This window comes from Lagopus leucura, unplaced genomic scaffold, assembly GCF_019238085.1.
Source record: "Lagopus leucura isolate 7727_CA_CO unplaced genomic scaffold, USGS_WTPT01 Super-Scaffold_100001, whole genome shotgun sequence".
NCBI classification, from domain to species: domain Eukaryota; kingdom Metazoa; phylum Chordata; class Aves; order Galliformes; family Phasianidae; genus Lagopus; species Lagopus leucura.
Window position 1 is genome coordinate 2,540,527 of NW_024962262.1, and position 21,939 is coordinate 2,562,465.

Genomic DNA, 21,939 nt, shown 5'->3' on the forward strand with positions numbered 1-21,939 from the left:
GGACCTTCAGGGAACATCTGCAGGGGAGAAGAGGGCCTCAGGGTGCTCCTTAGTGCAAACAGGCACAGTGCCACATCAACACAACACTGTCATTACGCGTTAGTATTTTTATTGGTCATGACAAACAGCGAAAACAGCCAGCCCAAATAAAAGTCAGTTTGTAAACTCAGTAATATTTCATTTTTACTTAATGGGGAAATGTTTGGAGCATACATATGACATTAAAGCTTATTAAAGAATACTCATCTGAAGTAGTTATACTGGTGTCCTTCTCACTGCAGGAGAAGTGCCATGGCACACTTTGTCCCAGCCCTTGCCAGTTCGGATATTTCAGCTTTGTGACCTGCCAGCAGATGCACGGGTTTGAAAAGCACTTCCATTAAAAAAAGCAAATAAATGCACATCTACCCAGTAAGACTTAGCTCATACCTCTAACTCTGTCTCAAAAGTATTTTAAAAACATTTAGATATATGCCTGAACATGGGCAGAGATGATACCAGAAGGATGAAGGACTGACAGCATGAGCTCAGAGCTGAGGTCCATTTCATCTCCATGGGTTGGGGCTACAGGGTCAGAGCATCTGAACGAGCACGATGCTGTGCTTCAGCCCCAACAGCACGTTTGCACTGGCCATAAGCAAATACTTAGAAAGGAATAAAAATATTCCTTCAGTATTAAATCTATTTTGAGCTCTGGGACATCCTGAGCTGGATGTAGTTTCTTTTCATTTCACAGCCCTCAGTTATATCACCTTCTGGCACTTACCCAACATCTCCTTGAGTCCATGCAAACTTCTAGCGACTTTAATGACTTTTGGCACAGAGTTTCACACAACTATTGCCTATTGTGTAGAGCTGCACAATGAATAATAGACCCTGGGAATGTTCACTTTAATTCAAATTATAAGCTAGCGCTGTGACTAAGGGAAACTTAAATGCAGCTGATTATTTCTCTCTCCAGGACAGACATTTAACACACATAAGTTTTTCAGCCTCATAGTAGAGGTAAAAAAAAAAAAAAAGCCTCTGTAGGTACAGTTTCCATATCATTTCACAAACTATTAAATAATAAGATGATATCACCACAATCTTTTTCATTAATGATCTGTCCAGGGATATAAAACTTCAATTCTAGGAGAAAATGCCATTTCTTTATCCCACTAACCAGTCCTTTAAAAATTCCCTTTTACAGACCACCTCTTAAGTCCTCTCTTATCCATTTTAATAAACATTACTTAACAGCTCTGCACACTGCCAAAATCCATTATCTTAAGCTGTAAATTGATAGCTGGAAAAAAATGCTTTAACTTTGAGCTGAATAAAAGCATTGTGCTTGCTATATATTTTGTTTTCTTCAAAACTGCAGCTGCACATTTCCAACTAAACGATACGTGGTCGTACTCAAAACTGATCTACTTTCTCACACTTCGTTGATCTCACAGATCCAATTGGAGCATTTTAATGATTGCAGAACTGTTCTTAAGGTAGCATCTGAAGCTTTTCAGATCTGTATCTAATGTGCTACTCTTCTTGAGCTCTTGGAAACAATGTGAAGTGACCTTATTTTCAGAAGTGGGTCAAAAGCAATGCAGTTGAAAAGCAGGTTTTCTTGTATTTAAATATTAAAGATTAATATGTTAAAAGGCATCTTTGGTTTAGAGTCATTCATGAAGTGATACAGTAATTGGGGGCTGGTGGTTCTACAGTCACAGCAATAACAGAATCCATTTTGGTATCCAAATGGTAGAGATCCACAGCAGATCACTTCTTTTCATCGACTCCAAGGCGATGTAAGGACCAGGTTGCTCAGTAAGGTATCTAAGGGCATTAAATACAGATGAATAGAGCACTGTGTATCTCTACCATTGCACTAATGTATTGCAAGGCCCTGAAAAACATCTGGCTGAAAACAAGGGCTCATTTGGGAGGACAAGGGAGGCAGAGGAGATCTGTGCATCGGTCTCATTGCTCCATCTCCTTTTTTGCTTGAATTTATTGTTTAAGTTTCCAGCTTTTAGCTCCATTAAGTCAGTTTGCTCTTTGTGGAGCCTCCTGCAGAAGCACTTGCAGATGGTTCACTCCCAGCCCATGCTCCGTGTGCCTCCCATCACACACACTGCTGCTGACACTGAATGATTAAGAAAAGGTAGCACTGCTTTTACATGGCTTCTGGCAAGTCACAGAGTCTATAAAGACCTGCTTTAAAAGGATTACACCTGCATTAAGAGATCCTTTACAAAAAGCTGATAGTTCAAAGGATGAGTGGAAACAACAAAATTGGAATTTGGTTTTTATTGACCTTATCCTAAGTTCCAGAATGAAGCTCCTGTAAACACGATCTGGTTGCCACCACTGTCTTAATATGTAGCACAAAGTTTTCCCTACAAACAAATCCATCTGCTGGCAGTTCCTGGGCAGATGACTAGAAGTAGATTTTTGACAGTACAGAGGATGAGCACTGGAAAACAAAACACTCTACCTAAGAGTCAAATTGAGGTTTTTCCTGCAAGATCAACACCTTATGATACAGATGACAGCCGCACAAAGAACTTTTTTTCATGATACATATGAAATCTTTGTCAGCATTAAGTGCAGAAAAGCAATATCTTTGGGATATTCCTGAAGAAAACAATGAGCCACCTTGCAATGCCTGTGCCCTCCATCTGTGTGAGTGGCACAGCGCAGCACGGCTCTACGCAGAGATGAAGCAGCTCCTGACCCCGTGAAATCTCTTTGAAGGCATGCACGTGGCTGGCTGAATGCCAGCTGACACTTGCACTGTATTATCATGCAGGAGTTAATCACAGAATCACAGAACGGTTTGTATTGGAAGGGACCTTTAAGATCATCTATTTCCACCCCCCTGCTTTAGGCAGGGACACCTCCATTTAGATCAGGCTGCTCGAAGTCCCATCCAGCCTGGCCTTGAATGCTTCCAGGCAGGGGGCATCCACAACCTCTCTGAGCAACCTGTGCCAGTGCTTCACCCCTTAAAAGAGGAAGCACAGTAGCCATGCACACTGGCTTCATTTTGCTGTCTACAGAGCTCCTGGGTTCTGTAACTCCCCTTCTAAGCTCTTCTACTCCCTTGATAATCTATATATAATGTATATGAAATTCTGACATTAGCATTGGAGGCTCTATATCTTGGTTTCAAGACTAACTGCCTGAAGAGAAGAACTGCAACATTAAACATTCAGTGTGGAGTTCTGTTGTGTACCTCCACAAAAGTTTTCCAAGAGAAATAACCCAGCATATGGAACATAGAGAATTGTGGGAGAATGTTCCTTGCCACTACAGACAGGTGAAAACAGGGCAACAGCTCCAAAATTCATAAAGCTGGGTATCAAAATGGGCTAGGTTCCCAGGAGAGCTAATGATTTACACCATGTTGGACAAGCTCCTTTCTCCAACGACAACCCAATCACCCTCTGGGTTTGTTGTAGATCCAGTGATACAGACAGCTAAGTTAAACTCAGAATTTCTTCTACAGAACTAAAGTGTATGGAGTTATCCCTTGAATTATTCACATGCTGCTTTACTGCTGCATGTAAGCATCAAGAGAGAGCTAAGTCTTCACTGAACCAAGTGCTGAATCTTTAAAAAAGTTATCTTACATGAAATAGTTCAATTGCTTTAGAATATTTTCTCATCTTAGCTAGGATTTTACCACTTACTTATACTCCGTATGCCATATTCTTTAATATCCATGGGTTTTTTGCTCCTGGATTTTCTAATGGAAGAACACAACTTGACAAAGCAGCAGATGCGCTGGATTCTAGAGTCTGGAACAAATCTCCACACCTTTGGCTCACTGTGCATCACTATCCTGACGCTGCATCACAGAGGCACTAAGCAGTCAGCCTTAGCTTCTGGTTGCAGGGCTTTGAAACATAAAAACGCTTGGGCAGAATGAGCAAATTATTCTTAATACGCAGCACAAAAAATTCAGGTGCTCCCCAATGTATTTAAATACAGTTCTGGTAGATGTAGAAGCATAATTCATAGATAGAAATAGTAGTCTCACATCTCTGTATCCCCTTTAAATGCCACAATCACTCTGAATACCCTGGTCATCCGAAGTCATTGTAAGAGAGGACGGAAAGACATGCCTGTCTCAACCACAGTCTTATCACTGCCACTCTTTAATTCTCTTTACCAAGTCCACAGAACATATGTACATTCTGTATACCAACAGTCTTCCTGAAATAATGTGCTCCAGATGCTTCACTCTGTGGAGTTCTAAGCTGTTCATTTCTACTCTGTTGCTCCGCTTTTAAGATTATTCCCATTTTTGATCTCATACAGAGAAAGGACAATATCACCTTCCCTATATCACCTTCCATAACCTTAACACGCAAAATATTTATCTTTGTTCCAAGTTTTGCCCCCTTTCCCAGACAATCTGCCTTGTACAGCATGGCGACCAACACTACGCACACTGTGCCAGATGGAGCCTAACGCTCCTGTAACTGTATAGCCTCCTATTTTGTGTTTTATCCCTCTGATACAACCTAGTAACTCACTTCTTGCAGCTGTGCACAAGCCTCATGGTTTCAATGATTTTTCCACAATAACCTTCAAATCCTTCTCCTAGTCAGTGTGCTGAATGATTGTTCCATTTCTGCACACGCTGTGTTTCCTTGGTTTCTTGCTCCCAGACTAATTATTTCACATTTTTCCACAGCGAACCACATTTGCCAGCTGTTGGCCAAGTCACCTAAACAGCTCTAAATCCTTTTATATCTGATTGTATCGTTCCTAATTCACTGCTCTAAATTTTACTACCAAAAAAAAAAAAAAAAAAAAAAAAAAAAAAAGAAGTATGGGGGCTGGGGGGAGGAATAAAGCTCTGTGCACAAATATACATATATATTACTTATATGGGAGCCATATGCATGTGATCAGTATAATTTATCATATGGTTTTGCAATCTATCAGGCAGCTTTGCCCACCTCACTCGCATTTTTCCAATAATCCATCTCTGCTGGGACTAGTTCTAGCACTCCACACTTCTGAGCAGCTTCATACAGCTGCCGTGAGAAAACCCGCCACAAAACCCTGCTCATTTTCCCCAAAGTAATCCTGCCACTTCAAATCACACTTACCTGGTGCTTAATATCCAGCCTCAGTCAGCACTGCTCTGTCTGGGATCTGTGACATATTCATGCCTTTCTTTTCGTGAACCCTTAAGGATGAGTTGTGAACCAGTTTCATCAAACATCCACAAACTCTACCTATTTAACATACACAAAACATTTGCTTCTAAATCTTAATTGCTAGAAAACTACTAATGTATCAATTTTAAATAGCAACATTGTGTTGTGTAAAACAATTTTTAATAACATTTATACGATTTCAGTTTTCCTTCCTAGTTACACTATTGATGTAATGTTGTAAGTCTGCTCATCCCACCAAACAACAACAAACAACAACAACAAACGCTGGCTACCTCAGTGCCTGCATACAGGGACAGATAAGTTACCAGTGACCATACAGCCTGGTCTGTCAGTGCATGTGCTCCTGCCTAAAGGAAAGCCCTGAACTGCCTTTCTCATCCTTTTCTAAACTCTGGAAGCTTAATGCAGGACTCTGCTCTGCATTAGAACAAAGCAGTATCAGCACTTCCATTTCAAAGTGCATGGAGCTAAAACACTCAGTTAAACAAAGCTCTGTCACCTTCTGACTCATCAGGCAAGTCTGCCAATGAGTAGCTTAAAACCTCCAGTGTTGCTTTATAATGTCCCTTTTCTTCAAAGCTGAAGCATCAGCCACTCTTCAGCTATCAGTCTGGAATACTAATCTCAAATTAAACAAACTCTGCATTTTGTTTCTAGAAATTTGAAATAGCAATCTGTGCTGATACATCCTGACAAAAATGTTTTTAGGATGTTTTTCTTTAATTATCCTTACAGCTTCTGCCAGAAATTCATTAAGGCTACAGACTCTGAGTCACCCAACCACAATTCTTGCCAATTTAGTATTTGATGAAGCAGTTTTCTCCTACTTTTTTTTTTTTTTTTTTCAAATTTCAAGGTATTTTATTTTATTTAATGAAGTAAAACATGAATCAACAGCTCAGCGTTCTATTACAAACCATCTAGCATATGTTATACTCAAATAAAGAATCCAGCCACCTTCTCTAACATCTCCTGGCCAAGGTCTCTTTTTCATTCCCTCAGCTGCAAAGATGTTTCCCTTATTGGGGCACTGAAGTGTTACATTAGTGTCACTTCTAAAATGACTTATGTGCAAGCAATTCAAAAAAGGAGTTGATAGAAATACTGGGGCAGGCTAAAAAATGGTCTTAATTTTCATTATTTTACCCTATTTTCCTGGAGCACAGAGGAAATAAAGCTCCACCACTGCCATCAGCTGTAGCTCCAAGCAGTGTGCCGGGTGAATGCATTTCATTTCTGACTTTGTAACTGGAAGAGTTAATGTGAGCCATTGTAGCTTTGTAAAAATGCTCTCCCATAGAATATAAAGACGACTGCCTACCAGCTTGACGGCATCAGCAGTTTGACACAGCTGCAGCTGGCCCTGCACACAGAACCACTGCACATGGTAGTATTACCAGCCCAGGAACCTGGGCAATGGATGGAATTGGGGCTACGGATAGACAGACAGACAGCTATTGGACATTCAGCAGGACAGAGCCTTGTCTCAGCACTGGCAGTAGCCACGGGAGCTGGGGGGACACAAGCTGCCCCACACTGTTGTTTCTGAAGTATGGATGAGCTGTATGGATTCTGAGCTTCACGTATGGTTGAGTTCAGGGATGCTTCTGGTCTAGTTAGTGAGAGTGCTCCCATGCTATCTGTGAAAGCAGCGACAACATTCTGCTGTTACATCTATCCTACCACCAGAAAAGATATAATTCCAGCTTATTTGGTAAGGAATAAGCTGCTTCACATAGGATGGTGTTGAAAGCAGAAGTGCTGGCTTTGAAATGTCTCATGGTAGAGACATTGTTCTCTACCAACCCTCCTACACAATTTCTTCAAGGTACAGAAGTATGTTTTCATTGCCAAACATGCATTACAATGCACCACAATGGTTACCAAAAAACAGCCTATTTCCTTTTCAGCTCATCTTTGATAATGACGAAGCATTTTCAGATTTTAAAACCTGATGAAATGTACATAATGCAGAAGTTTATGCCTTTCTCCAAAGGCAGAGAACTCAGGTTGACATGTTTGACGTATTTAACTTCTTTTCCACAGACCACTAAAACATTATAATGGAGAGAATCTCCTTTACATAATGAGTAGCAAGTACACCTCTGCCTTAAAAAAACAAAAACTCACAAGGAACCAAAGGAACGTGGTTAGAGGAAAAAAAAGTCTTACCTTTGGGGCACTTCTATCAAGTGGAGAAAAACGAGAAAAATTTAACACGAGATAGAAACACAAAAAAAGTAGGACTGGAAAGGACCTCCTGGATCATCAAGTTGGGTCCTTTGCTCACCTCTTTCACAAGCCACTGGGCACATCTGTTGTGTTGTCAGAATGGACAACACGGGGTGAGTTTACATGTGTTCAAAGTACAATTATCTTGTATGATTAAGCCTAGGGCTCCTGGGGACTTTTTAATAAAAATCACCTGGGTCATTAGAGGGCTCGCTCCCTTTGTAGCTGCTTTGATCAGCAGCCACATAGTTATCACCCACACTCATGTTTTCAGCATCCAGCACTTCATTTAAATGGCTAAAAGAGAGCAACCATTCCTGCGGATTTATGGTTTCAGAAAATCTAGAAAATGAAAGATAAGGTGCTTATGCTTATATTTAGAGACTTTCTTCATGGTCATAGGAGATAGACATGAATGTGTCAGTGTTTCTGCATGATAAATAGGTGCTTTTACTCCTGAGTAGAACATACAGCAATGGTGCCGTATCCCATCTTTTGCTATTTAGAATGTAGCCAATGCTCAACTATTTTAACACATTAAACAAGCAACAATAATACAGCTTTCATATTTTATTTCAAATAACTTTATCTGAAGGCACTGAAGGGCCCAACCTGAGCAGCACAAGCTGCTGTGGGACAATGTGAAGTGCACAGATTGAGCCTTGTGCATGTGAGCAGCTACCAGTCATCAGCTGATCCAGGTAAGCACAGCACTTGAGTTTGAAAGGCAGGACAAAACCAGAAGCTCCTCCTGAGGCCACCAGCATCTGAATTTCTCTTGGTACGAATTCTGGGAACTCTTGATGTAGGAGAGTACATAACGTACGACAGCTGGCAGCTCATTACTCAAATATTTTAAGGCAGAAAAAAAGGAAAGCAAATGTTTCTCACACACTGGAAAAGGAAAATTCACTCCGCAGAAGAATAACAACAGTCAGTTTGTGACAGATTCAATCACAAGCATGACTGCTGAGAATGTGAATATCAGTTTCCTGAGTTCTGAATACAGCACTTAGGAGATAAACAGTGGGTCAGGCAGCTGCAGCAACATTTCTACTCTGAAGAGACTCTGCTACATCACCACTGATGCATTATGCTTCTCTAAAAACAATTTTGTTACTAAATTGCTGTGCAAAAAAGGCAGAAAAGCATGAATGTTATTTTAGCAAAGAGTTAAATCTTCAGTACCAAAACGAGCAACACGATTAGAAGGCACAAAACGAAGTAAGAAAGCACGAACTGAAGGTAAATCTGAAGCTAATCCCCAATCTGTGCATCTGTTTGCTGGAATCTTGCCTCAAAACGTGGCCCGCTCCAGCAAGACAAGAAGATCAAAGTCCCTTTTGTCCAGATTACACCTGATGGCTATTATGGTGCTATGCTGCGTGCAAGCAAAACTTCAAAGCACTTTTAAGGGCTCTTACTCCTTTTCTCTAATACATATAACAAAACTCATTGTATTAGAAGTTCTGATTACGTCTGGATTTCTCTGAGAATACAAACGCAAGGGTTTCAAATTACACATTATCTGAACAACCCTTCAGAACACCCAGGCCCTGTGCTATACTCATTCTTTACACATCTTCCTACTCAGGAAACTAAGGGATCTAGCTTAACTTTTCTAAAGTTTTTCCTCAACTTTCTGCATACAAAACACTTTATCTGCATAGTATTTTGTAATCTTGCAAATTCAACTAACTATTTTTTTTTTATTATTATTAATTTTTTAATGTGTGTGTTTTCAAACAGAGCACATAGAAGTGCCTTCACTTCCATTTCCAATTGCAGATGCTGAAAACAACAGAGATTCAACAGCTATTCCTCCAGCCTTCTTCGGCTGGTGAGGAAAACAAACCTGAAATTCATAGAACTGTATCTCGAGTCACTACTTATAATTATTATTTTTTAAATAAGAGAAAGAATATATCCAATTCCCAGGTAATGTTATTTTAAGACACTAGCTATGTTCATAGTGAATCAGATATTTAACTTGTTAGTCCAAAAACAGCTAGTGAGAAGTATTTTGGGGAAGAAAACAGCCTGAAAAGGCAGTAGGAAAAGAAAACAGCATATGTCAGGTAACAGCACAGCCTAATCAGCACCATAAAAGCTTATTCTATGGATATTCCAAATATAACAGGATGGGCTGATTATAACTCAGATTAAAATAATTTGTGATATAGTAATTCATTTAGATATGGGAATGATGTAGGTGTTGTTAGAATAACCCAAGTTTTAGTGGCCTCATTGTGAAGCATTACTCTGCTCCACTTCGTGAGGAAGGTGAAGTTAAACCCAGCTGATGTTGGTTCACAGACATTTACCTGGAGTGACCTGAAGTTTCATACTGCTCCAAGTGGGCAGTCATTGGTAGCTGAAGAAAAGTCACTTCACCTTTTTTTCCCTGCTGGAAAACTGGAACATTCTGTGCCAAGATGCTAAGGAGAATGCCCTTCACCAAGGCTAAAAGAAGGTAAATTTATATTCGTCTGTTATACTAAACACAGAATCTCTCTTTTTTGTATGTTTTACATATAACGTGCTAAATTGGTGGGTGTTTCTGGGACTAATTTAGTTTCCATTACTAAAAGTAATATTAAGAAACCTAGAGTGTTTTAACAGCTTCAAAAGACCTAAGAATGAACAACGAATTAATCTCCCATTATTCAATTAGTGTAGCTAATTGATAATTGCATGATTTATTAAAAAGAACATCAAATGAGTGCAATATTCTGCTTGAAAGATTCATGTTTTTAAACTCCAAACAAGACTGAACTTCATAAACAGCAATATAATGAACATATTCCTTGCAAGCAATGATTTGGAGCTGTACAACTCTGGGTTTTATACCTCATGGGTTCCATGTTCGCAGATATTCACTGCAGTTAATGCAGGGCGGTTGGACTATATGACCTTTAAGGGTCCCCTCCAACTCAAATGATTCTATTCTATGATTCTTCAGGAACTCCTCTGCAACTCTTGCATGCAGAACATGGGAAAATTTGCTCATGCAGCTGATGAGTGAGACTTAACTACAATGTTCCCATGCTTGTGTTTCAATTGCTGCAGGATAACAGATTTTACAGGCCCTGCAGGCCCTGCTTTGATCACTGCCCTTGTCCCATGAAAGGGAACTGAACTCGGCCCACCAGCAGCACACAGAAGATGCAGGCAAATCCCGCATATCAGAAATACTGCAATGTGTTTTCCATTTTATTAATTCAACTCCTCAAGCAATTAGTTGCACAATATGCTTCTTCATCTATGACTGAAGGTCTCTTGCCATTTTCAGTTTCTCCAAATTTATGAACAGGAATATAAAATCTATTCCTGTAACAGCCCTAAGAGAGAAAATTCTGGTTATAAAACAAGGGAAAAAGCCTCCCAGGGGCTGCTGAGCCAAGCTTTCATCTGATCATAAGAGATCCAGTAAGAAGGAACAAGGCCCCTCCTCACACATGTATCTCTGAGGGCTTTCTGAGCCCTGGATCCCAGTTACAGAGATCACCTGCAAGCTGGGTGGCTGCCAGCTCCAGCAATGGGGCAGGGCTGGAGCAGCCAAGGCACCTCCCTGCTGCAAGCACGCCAACAGATGATGGTGATGTGGTGGTGCTCTGCAACTGGGGGAGAAAATTAAAAATCACATAGTAATCACATAGTAATACACACAGTAATAAAAATCACAAGTAGTGTCCTTGACCCTGAAGAATATAGGAAGCTAAGTTAAACAGCAGTGAAGTATGATTGTTACTACATAAGGAAGACTGAACATCAAAGTTTCAGCTCAGAAAATTAAAAAATAAAGTTAGAATCAGAGTCATGTGCCTGACAGACAAGACCATTTCCTTGCAAATGTATAAAAGCAGAGCATCATGTCATATGAAGAACTCCAACAATTCACATCCACTTCTCCCTTCCTTGCAAATATTTTGCACGTGGACATTGTTAGATCTCTTCCCATACCATCCCTATTTATAAGGCTAATAGTGTGTGCTCTGGTGGAACAAGAGCTACAAAACCTAGGCATCAAACACACTGCACATACAGTGTATCCTTCTGTAAAATAGAGAAAAACATATTTTGCATGTCAGCAACACAGAGGCTGGTGACACACTGGAACAGGTTGCCCAAGGAGGTTGTGGATGCCCCATCTCTGAAGGCATTCAAGGCCAGGCTGTGTCTCTGGGCAGCCTGGTCTGGTGGGTAGTGACCCTGCACATAGCAGGGGGATTGAAACTAGATGATCTTCGAGGGCCTTTTCAACCCAGGTCATTCTATGATTCTATGATTCAACACTACAGTTAACATACACGCTGTGTGAATTCGTTCCTGTCCTCAACAATTAAAGTGTTCTTTTTAAATGTTGGATAGCAAGTATTTAATTGAAACACTAGAGCATTAATGGTGCAGTGCATTAGCACGTGAAAGTAAAGATATTATATTTAATGACAGGGAAAACTTTCAGATGTAAAATCTTTAAGAACTGAGACAAAATACACTTCACCACAGCAGAGGTTATTTTATAATTTGACATTTCAGAACAATAGCTTGGGAAAAGCGGACATAAATTTGCTATAAACACAGCATCCCCCTTTTAAATTGAACCACAAAAGGACACTGGTGCCAGGCAGCTTCTTCAAACACTTCTGTGATTTGGTTCATCCCAGTGGGAGGCTCTGAAGAGCAGAAGTCAGCTGTGTAAGCCCACACAACTGGCTTTTTAAAGACAAATTTCAGGACAGAAAAAAAGCCACTGACCTGTCTTCATAATTCACTCAAATTATGACTAGGATATTGCAGCTCCCATTATTTTCAGTACCCTACAGCAACACAGTTACTTTCAAAGAATGTTTACTTAATAATTCCAAGTTACACGGCAAGTTACAAATGTACAAGATTGCTCTGTTACCAGTGTCTTTTTTTAAGACATCAAAGCACATTTCTGAACACGCACGCTTTATTTTTGTACACAAGGAAGCAAGAAGCATACCACAGATTGCCTCCCTGTGAACCATCATCCTCCATCAGAGCCATAAATCAGTGCACAAACTGAGATGACAGCATTGGTTTCAGAATGACGAAGGTGTGCGAGATTTCTTTCTCTGTCCGAGACAAGGAAAACTGATTTTAATCTACATATAAAATATCCAAAATGCATGCTTTCAAAGCCTTTCACTCAGACTAACATTTATGTCTGTATCATGTTTTATTTAAAAGGAATCATGTCCTTTGATCCTTCTGTTATTAAGAGTTAAACTTTGGGCCGATGCTTTGCATACATTTCAAGCATGTTATGACTGCTGGGCTATTTAACTACACAGGGATTATATGGGAAGTATTACAGGAAGTTTGATCTTTAAAAGAAAAGCACAAACTCAATCACCTTTGCAGAATTGATTTTTAAGGCTACGCTGGATTTCTTTTGACAATTTTCAAAATGTTTGCGTGAGATTTACAGGAAAAAAAAAAGGCAAAACAAACTTTTATTAAAGTTAGGAATGAAGGGTGGTAAAAACTGCAATGTGCACTTTGGTACCAAAACAAACATTTATTAAACACAAGTATGGGGAACTCGGATGTACAAATCAGTAAAATGAGGCATTCTACATTTTGGCTTATGGTCATAATTCTATTAGAAAATAATTGTTCATTTTGTTTGGATGAAATAGCAGAAACAACACCCTCTTTAAAGAAATACATATTCTGATTCTGTAGTCCTTCAATGATTCTGTTTATCCTACCAGTAGGGAAAAGTTAGCAGAAGGAACGTGAATGCTGTATCTGTAACAATAACCAAAACAAATGAAAAAATGAAGAATGCATTTAAATTTATAAATAGCAAAGCTGTAATAATGATTCCATTGCATCATCAAGGTGAGAAAAGACTTCTAAGATAGTCTAAATAAACCCACTGAACTTCTGCATACTACTGCCCTGAATTATAGGGCATTGGTTAACTGTTTTTTCATTTATTATTATTATTATTTTGCAGTTGCTGATCAGTCTGTAGGTAGATTGCATTAACAAATTTTAAGAATGATGGGATTATGTAAAAAGAACCCTTGGCCCCAGCCACAGATTAAGTAGTCATGTCACACGCTTTCTATTCTGCCACCTTGAAAACTTTTTCAAAGCCATTCTAAATCCGTGTGAAGGTTTTCAAAGCAGAATGCTTTCAAAAACCATCTGCAAAAGAAAGCATGCTAGAAATAAACCAGCCAGCTATTTTAAAAATTTCTGTGATTATTAATTTTTAGACACCCACAAAAGGCCCCAGAAAAGCCCAACTCTACAAGTATTCAGCTACTTAAAAAGCAATTTAAACAAAATCTTTCAGTACTTCATTGAAAGCATAAACACAAATCCAATTTGATAGCTGAAAAATGTAAAATACCAGTTAATAATATTCACTTGTTTTGAGCTTCACACTGCAATCAGTACTTAACTCTTTGATAAAGGTTACACTATGCCTAAGACTAACAGCAGAATCAGTGTCCCTCATCTTGTTTGATACCAATTCTCTGGGAAGCAATGCTAAACGTGGGGAAAAAAAAAAAAAAAAAGACACCTCAAGCCCTGCAACTTAATGTAGCCTTCTCAAAAGAGACAGAAATAAAAAAAGGTAGGTCTCAAAATTCAGTAAGAAGGCAATCATGCAATAGATATTTCCAAAGAAAACACAACTGGAAATATATTACATTTTGTAATTTTTTTTTCTCTAATTTCAGATTTTAACAAAATGGATCACTGTATCTCTAACAGGGCTCCAAAAGCAGAGTTAGCTGATATAAACCTGTGCACAAATGTGACTCATGGGTAGGAGACACCTTCTTGGCATCCAAGACTTACTGCCAAACAGTCCCCTCTTATCACTTCTGGCAAAGCCATTTTTCACACACCCTAAGGCATAGAAATAATTAGTTCAATCAAAGATTAATAACTGTCTTTTTCTCTATGCCAGAGACTCCAGAATAAGTCTGTGCCATTTCCTAACGGACCACCTCAGGCTGGAAATTGGGAATAGGCTCTGCGCCAGAGGGCGGTGGGCATGGAACAGCCTGCCCAGAGCAGTGGGCATGGCCCAAGTGCTGGAGCTCAGGGAGTTTGGACAATGCTCTCAGACACAGGGCCTGGATTTTGGGTGGTGCTGTGTGAAGCCAGGAGCTGGACTCCATGATCTTTAGGGTCCCTTCCACTTAAGACTTCTTTAGCCTTACCTAACTCCTTATCCATAGCAGTGATATGTGGAACAGAACAAGACTGCAAGAACTGACGAAACACCTTGCTGTTTCCACAATAACCACTATAAACAAGTACAGAAACATAGTTCACGTTTCCTTCATGAGTACACACCAGAGGAAACAAATGACTTCCTGGAGACCATAAAATGGAATCACTAACCGATGCAGAGCAGGACAAACTCACACAGCTGAAAACAGAAGCTGCCAGCTACCAGCAGACCCACATCTCATAACAAACAAAAAGCAAACTAGAGCCCCTCAGCCCTTTCAATCTTGACTTACAAAGGAGACTCACAATGTATTTCCAGAAAATAAGCTAGCAAACAAAAATTCATAATTTTACAGTGCAGTAAATTTCACTGCACTATTTTACTAAATAAAACAATGTTAATACCAACACTGATCTTACGGCCCACACAGTCCTCCACATATCACTTTGTGTTAAGCACACGTACAGCTCACTTTGCTTCCCTGTTCACTACTGGCCAGTAACACTCCCTGACAACACAGCCTTTTCTCTAATCTGACATTTTTACATTATATTCAGAATCACTGCTCTTCAGTCATCCTTTGTTTACATCACATCTGAGGAATGCCTTACATGATTAAGGTGTCACATGAAAATGCAGATATCACAGTTATGCCACCTATGAGCACCTACTATGATAGGCAAATAGAAAAAGGGCAAAATCTTCTGATCTAACCATACTTGTCAACAGAAAAATGATTGTAAACTTTGTTAACTAAGTTAGACAAAAGTACAATTATGATGTAAAATCCTCATATCTCTGCCACAAATACACTCCTTTGCTCATTAGAAAATGTAATTCTAAAGACAATTAAACTACATTCAAAACAGAAAAGCAGCAAATTAGGCTCCTGTAAGTTTTCCATCAGTGCAGCAGCCCAGCCTACACCCTTCACCTTAGCAACTCTGCTTTTCTCACTTGCACAAGAGCCAACTTTTGATGGAACTGGTTGCCAGTCTTCTACTGGAAAAACCAAATGGTTGTGTGTGGACCAAACACAGCTAGCAAGAGAAGAATGGACTTTTAAGCTACAGTACTTAACAAATGCAGCCTTTTTTTTCATTTGATTTTAACACTGAACTCCTCTCAGTGAAGGATCTGATCATGGTCCAAATTTGCCTTTTGTGTTCAACAGCATACTAACATATGAAATACAGTGGTGTGATACTTGTTAAAAAGAAGCCCATTAAATCACCAAAGCCAGAAACAGAACATAATTATCATAACAAAGTATTTTTGAAGAGAAATGTAGGGTTTAATAGAATGCTTACTCTTTGGAGGTATAAATCATATCCTAAAAGGCTGCAAGACACACAGTCAACTAACCAGCATTCTTAATTATATCTTAATGCAAAATGCCCTTTGTTCCTAAACACTCTTTTTATCATACACCTATTTTCATATCAATGATGAATTAACATTTTTGACAAAGAGAGAAGGATAGGCGGGCAAAGTACAAAGCCATAAAAAGCAAGGTGTATCATGGCTGTTCTGTAAGCAAAGGCCTCCAGACATCACGATATGCTGATAATGCATATATTACCTTTCTGCCACTAACCTTTTCTTCACTAGTTCAATTCGCAGCTCGGTTCCAACCTGATACCCACTCTGGGATGCTTTCCCCCCAGGAGCAGACTGACTCACAACCACCCCCTTCCCTCATCATAGAAATTCTACTGCCTACCCCATTCCTTGCACTGTTGTTTCCAACCCACCGTTCAGCTTTTCAAACAAGAAGTTATCCTCTGGTCCTGCCTTGCATGTCACATAACTGCCATTGCTGCAACTATTTTTGTTTCTACGTAGACAAAGGTTAGGGAGGATTTAATCCTTTAACATTCAGTACGCACCAATTTCACTGCAGGAAAATGACAGCTAAGGTTATGAATTATGTTCAGTGTTTTGTTTAGCGTCATCTTCTCATCCATTCTCAGCTTTTTTTTTTTTGCACAGAATCATAAATGTTGGAAAACACACCCAAGATCACCTAGTCCAACCCTCCACCCATCAGAATCATGCCCACTAAACCATGCACCTAACTGCCAGATCTACACGTTTCTTGAATACCTCCAGGGACATACACCACCTCCCTGGACAACCCGTTCCACTGCCTCAACACTCTTACTAAGAAGAAATTTTTCATAACATCCAACTGGAACCTCCCCTGGTGCAACTTAAGGTCATTATCCTCCATCTCTCTCTTTTCTCTTTTTTTAAGTACAAAAACAATTCAAGCTTTGCCATCAATTCAAAACAAGCATAAAAACAATTCAAGCTTTGCCCAGTTAGCACTGGGGTTATTCCATCTTTCTACTCATTGCATTTCGCATAGTAACTTTTTTTTTTTTTTTTTTTTTTTTTTAATATTTTCAGTGTGAGTATTTCTGAACAGCCCATTTTGCAGGACATCAAAGTCACAAAAGGAAGGACTCAAGAAACTTCCTCAATTACCACTTGTAGTTCAGTGAAAACTTGCCTTCTCTCTTCTACACATACAGTAGTTACATGATTTTGGAAGTTTTTTCAGTTATTTTAGTATTCTAAAATACACTTTAACCCCTGCAGATCTGCTGCATAGCACCACTTTCACTCCATAACTGCATTAAATTAGTTCTTACAATAGCACGGGCCTCCTCCACTTGGGCAAAGGGAATAATTGGTCGATTTGGTAGGATCTTACCCTGGTTAATCAAGGAAAACAGAATCCCTGGACTGCCAATTTACAGACCAGACTTCCCAGCACACAGACTCCACAAGGACTGTCCTTCCCCATTCCTTTATTCTGCATTGCAGAGCCTCCCCTGACAGTCCTATATTCTCCATCTCATCTTCATTGCAACAGTTTTGAATAACTTCAGCCTAAGTCTGGCTCTTGGCACAGAGAATTTCAGAGTGAGGTAGTTGCATTCTAACACATAGGAACACCTGGAAATAGGTGAAATTTCCAGAAACACCTGGAAATAAAAAACAATGTTGAGTAAAATTATCTGTCAGCGAAGTGTAGGAGCTACTTGGAAACCGACTTCAGACGCCCTTTGACTTCCATGAGCAAGTCCTGAGGGCACAACTGATGCCCCAGCTCCTAGAAGCACACAGATATGCTGGTATTTATGCTGTAGGTTCAGAAGTAAAATTTCACAATTTATCTGTCTTCTGTCCAAGGTACGTACTTACTGCCAAACAACAAGTATCTCATCAAGTTGTATCACAGCACCACAGTTTAGCAGCAGAAGCACTGGAGGTACATCCCACTTGCTTCTCTGCTGAGTTTGATACAAAGCAAAATTAGTAAATTGCCAGTAAAGAGAGCAGTCATCAGCAGATGGGGATACAATGTTTAGACAAGCTAATTTAGTGCTTCATCAAAACACGGCACTGTGGAGGAAATGCTTCTTTATAGTGGAAAGGTGCATATGTTATGGTTAACATTTCAAGATGTGCTGAGAGTTGTCCACACTGTCTTATCCTCTGCCGTCTGCCAGCACATGACAGGAGTGGTTCTGATCTCCTTCATGGAATCCCTGAAGAGCACTGCAAGCGTAATGATTTAAAAGCCCATGAAACACTCTAGTCTGTCCTCCTCAGGTCTTTTTAGCTCCCTGCTCACTTGGTTGATAATATAATACATGTTACTAAGAGCTGCTTTAAAAAAGAATTACAAGGGTTCCTAAGAAAACAAAGACAGAAATGTTAATGAAGACCCTGTCTTTGAGAAATATTGCTGTTTCTTGGACAGACACTGTGCACACACATAAGGGTGTTTCAGAAACATCAGTGATAATGAAGCAGTTTCAAAGAAAGATGGACAAAATACGTGTTTGCTTGGTCTGGCATCTTCTATCCTTGTCACTAGGGAGAATGCCTATTTTTGGAGGCCATATGTAGTTTGCAGTCACTCTGGTTTTGAAAAGTAAAGGCTCTGCCCTCCAGATGACGTCCAAGATACATCTGATGCAATCCATAGTATGCAATGGCTCCCCACTGCCACAGGGTGTCACAAGTTTAATAATGTTTAACTAGACTTCAAAATGCTGCGAGTGGAAATGACAGGGAGAGTCCAATTGCAGCTTAACAAAAGCTATTACCTCAGCTAAACTCATCAACAGCAGCTGTGAAATTTGTTACAAATTTTCAGGATCGATAGCAGCTACGGGCAGGACCAGGAGGCAGGGAAACTACCATATCGCACCATACGGATCCATTTTGAATTGGTTCCTTGTACTGAAAGTATCTTAATTGTTTTGCTCCTGAGATTTTGTTCATATCTGGAAAACACTGCCATTAAAAATAATCTTCAGAATAACTGTCTTCAGAATTATCACCATTACATACTTCCACAGATTAAAATATATATATATATATAACTACTGAAACTACAATATAAATTACCAATACTTAGACATATGTTTATTTTGAAAAGCAACCACCACGATTTCAGTACTTGCCCTGTCTTGAGTTCGTTACATTTTGTGATAACAGAGCATTAAGAGGTTGCTCCAGAAGTAATGCTTCCTATTTATTTCCATGGAAATGACAACTTACACAAAAAGCACAATAACACTATTTGAAAAAGCATATTCTCAGCTACAAAATACTGCTTTTCTGCACAGTCACCGCCATTAGCTATGCATTTTCACTCACCACTGACGAACAAAAGCCTGATGCCATCCTCACAGAAATCTGCATCGTCATCTGGAACATGGCTTGTCCTTCTCATTGCTGTCCCCATAGCTAAAAAACTCCACACAGAGGCACATCTGACATCATGGGCCAACATAATAAAATAGGAGGCATTGCTTTTGGAGCAGCAGTCATAATTCGGAAGGGAGAGAAGGAGAAGAAACTCATACAATAATTTTAAATGTTGGAAAAAAAAACGCATTTTCACTTAATGATTTCACATAAATACATTCATACACAAACACAACACTACAACAGATACATTTATGAGAGAGAGAACACTCAATAGTGTCATTTTATTTGCACAATATCTGACCTTAAAGAACAGTACGATTCACCCGAACTTCAGGTTTTCATGTTTCCAACTACATGCCAACATCATTTGCTCACATCAGCCTTCAACTAAAATTCAATGCTGACGTGCAACCCCAACTCCTTACATTTTCTTTCTAGAGGGGGGGATTTAAGGGCCAAAGAGGCCGAAAAGTAGATATTGATGTTTTGTCACTCCGTAACTTATTTTGTAGTTAGCTCTGTAAATGCTAATGTCTGATGATGATAACACAGCTGAGAAGTGTTGAGGGCAGCTTATAGAAATACCACACACTTTGCCAGGTTTCCAATTCTGCTTTTTAAAACTACAAACGTAGCCTACTGCTGCAAATTGCAACAAGAACACAGGACGTGAAAGCCAAACATTTATGACCCTACATTTTCTACCTGACACACACACTTGTGTTTTTATTAGACTAAAGAATCCCAGTATAAGCACCCAGACCACAGCAGATCAGAACATTTAAACACATGCAAAACTTGCTTAGGTGTCTTTGCTTTTAACAAAACACTCAGAACTGTGCTCAGCTTTAAGGATATATTTATGCTACGTTAGTTTAACCAGAATTTAAGCAAACAGAAATTAAGCATAATTTGATAATCTCATTTCCAAAGCAAGTATTTTGGGTGCTTTTTTAGCTGAGTTGTTTTACCACATTTGAAAACCAAGTATAAAGATGATACTATATACACACACATAATGGTCTCTAGAAATGAAATAGCCTGGGTCAATTCCAAGGCCATCTTTGTACTTTCCCCACATTCTGCATTCCAAGACTAGGGAGCCTGATTTTTCTCAGCTTTTTGCTTTCTTGTATTTCATCTTCAAGGTAAGTGTAGGACATTTTCACTGCATCCCATCTATCTTCTCCAGTTTTTGCTATCTTCTGCTCAGCTTTTCCCTTTGTGAACAATGTGATGCTTGTGTAAATCAGAAATCTCAAGGGAAGCCAGTGGTTTTAAACTAAGTACACGAGAGAATCTATTTCATTTTTATTAATGTATAAAAAATTACATGTCTGACTGATTTTGAAGTAGTGCTCTGAGATTAATAAGAATCAGTCTTAACTAAAACATGCTCTGAAATCATTTACAAAGGCAATTGTTTATATACATATTATACACATGTGTATAGACACACACATTGATACATACTGTTAAAGGAGGAGAAAAAAGTAATCCTAACAGCCTTAAAAATGAACTACGAAATTAATTATGAATTGTTAAATACTGTGAGCCACTAATGGGCTTATAGAAATTTTGCTTTTACACTCCGTGACGAAACTACTCAATTACTTTTGCATTTTAAACCTTTTATTCATTAATTCCAAAAATATGGAAATAAAAATGAAAAGACTTCCAATAGCTGCCTGCAGTAGGTTTGGGTTGCAGCAACAGCTTTCTGTTGGTGAGGTGAGCTGCTTCTCTGCAGGAGTTACAGCTCTCACTTCAGTTCTGAATGAGCCAGTGCTGTGATCAGATTTGTGTCATTAGGATTTTGTGATAAAGCAGTAAAAAAACAAACAACAACCCTCTTCTTCCCTTACCCGGTTAGGAAAGGTAACAACAAAAAGCTCCCTGGAAGCTGTGAATATACAGCAAAATCATGAGAAATACATGCAGACTTCACATCTCTAGTGTCAGATGCCAGAGAGGAGAGAAATCTCAATGCGAAAATGATGTAACGAAACCTGTTTGCAGCATGGCCAGAAACCAACAGATTCTCCCTTCCTGAACAATCAATCCACTCTCTTCCCCCAAATCATTACCCCGTCGAAACATCAGACTGACAGCTCTCACAAAGGAGGAGCAACAGATGCACAATAATGAATTTCTAATCTCCTAGGAAGCACTGCCCAACTGCAGAACGCCAAAAACAAAAAGTAAGGCTACCAAGGTAGTACCAGGGACAGTCACTGTCCACATCTCCAGCAATCTTTCCCCAGATTCTGTGGAGCAATGAAGCTACCAGGTCGCTAGCAGAAGCTAGCCAGTCTGGGTGGCTACACTGAAATACACAGAGAGAAAGGGTTTAGTGACCTGTATGTTCAATATAAACGAAGCATAATTTGGAGCAACTTGGTTTTTTCCCCTCAAATTTTGACCTCTTATAGGCAGTTTCTTTTCTATAGTGTCTCTATATCTGTCTCAGCTTTGAGGATCTCATTTTCCACACTCATGAAAAAGCTTCCACAGAATCAGCCACCTCCTGGCAGCCCCAGGAAGGCACAGACCGCCTTCTGT

At 39.5% G+C, this 21,939-nt stretch overlaps 1 protein-coding gene across 1 annotated transcript in view; it reads right to left on the minus strand.

The window, feature by feature from the left end:
* The window catches only part of MICU2 (mitochondrial calcium uptake 2), a 132,525-nt gene that overhangs the window by 75,852 nt on the left and 34,734 nt on the right, over positions 1–21,939 (minus strand). The gene's annotated exons all lie outside the window — the stretch shown is intronic.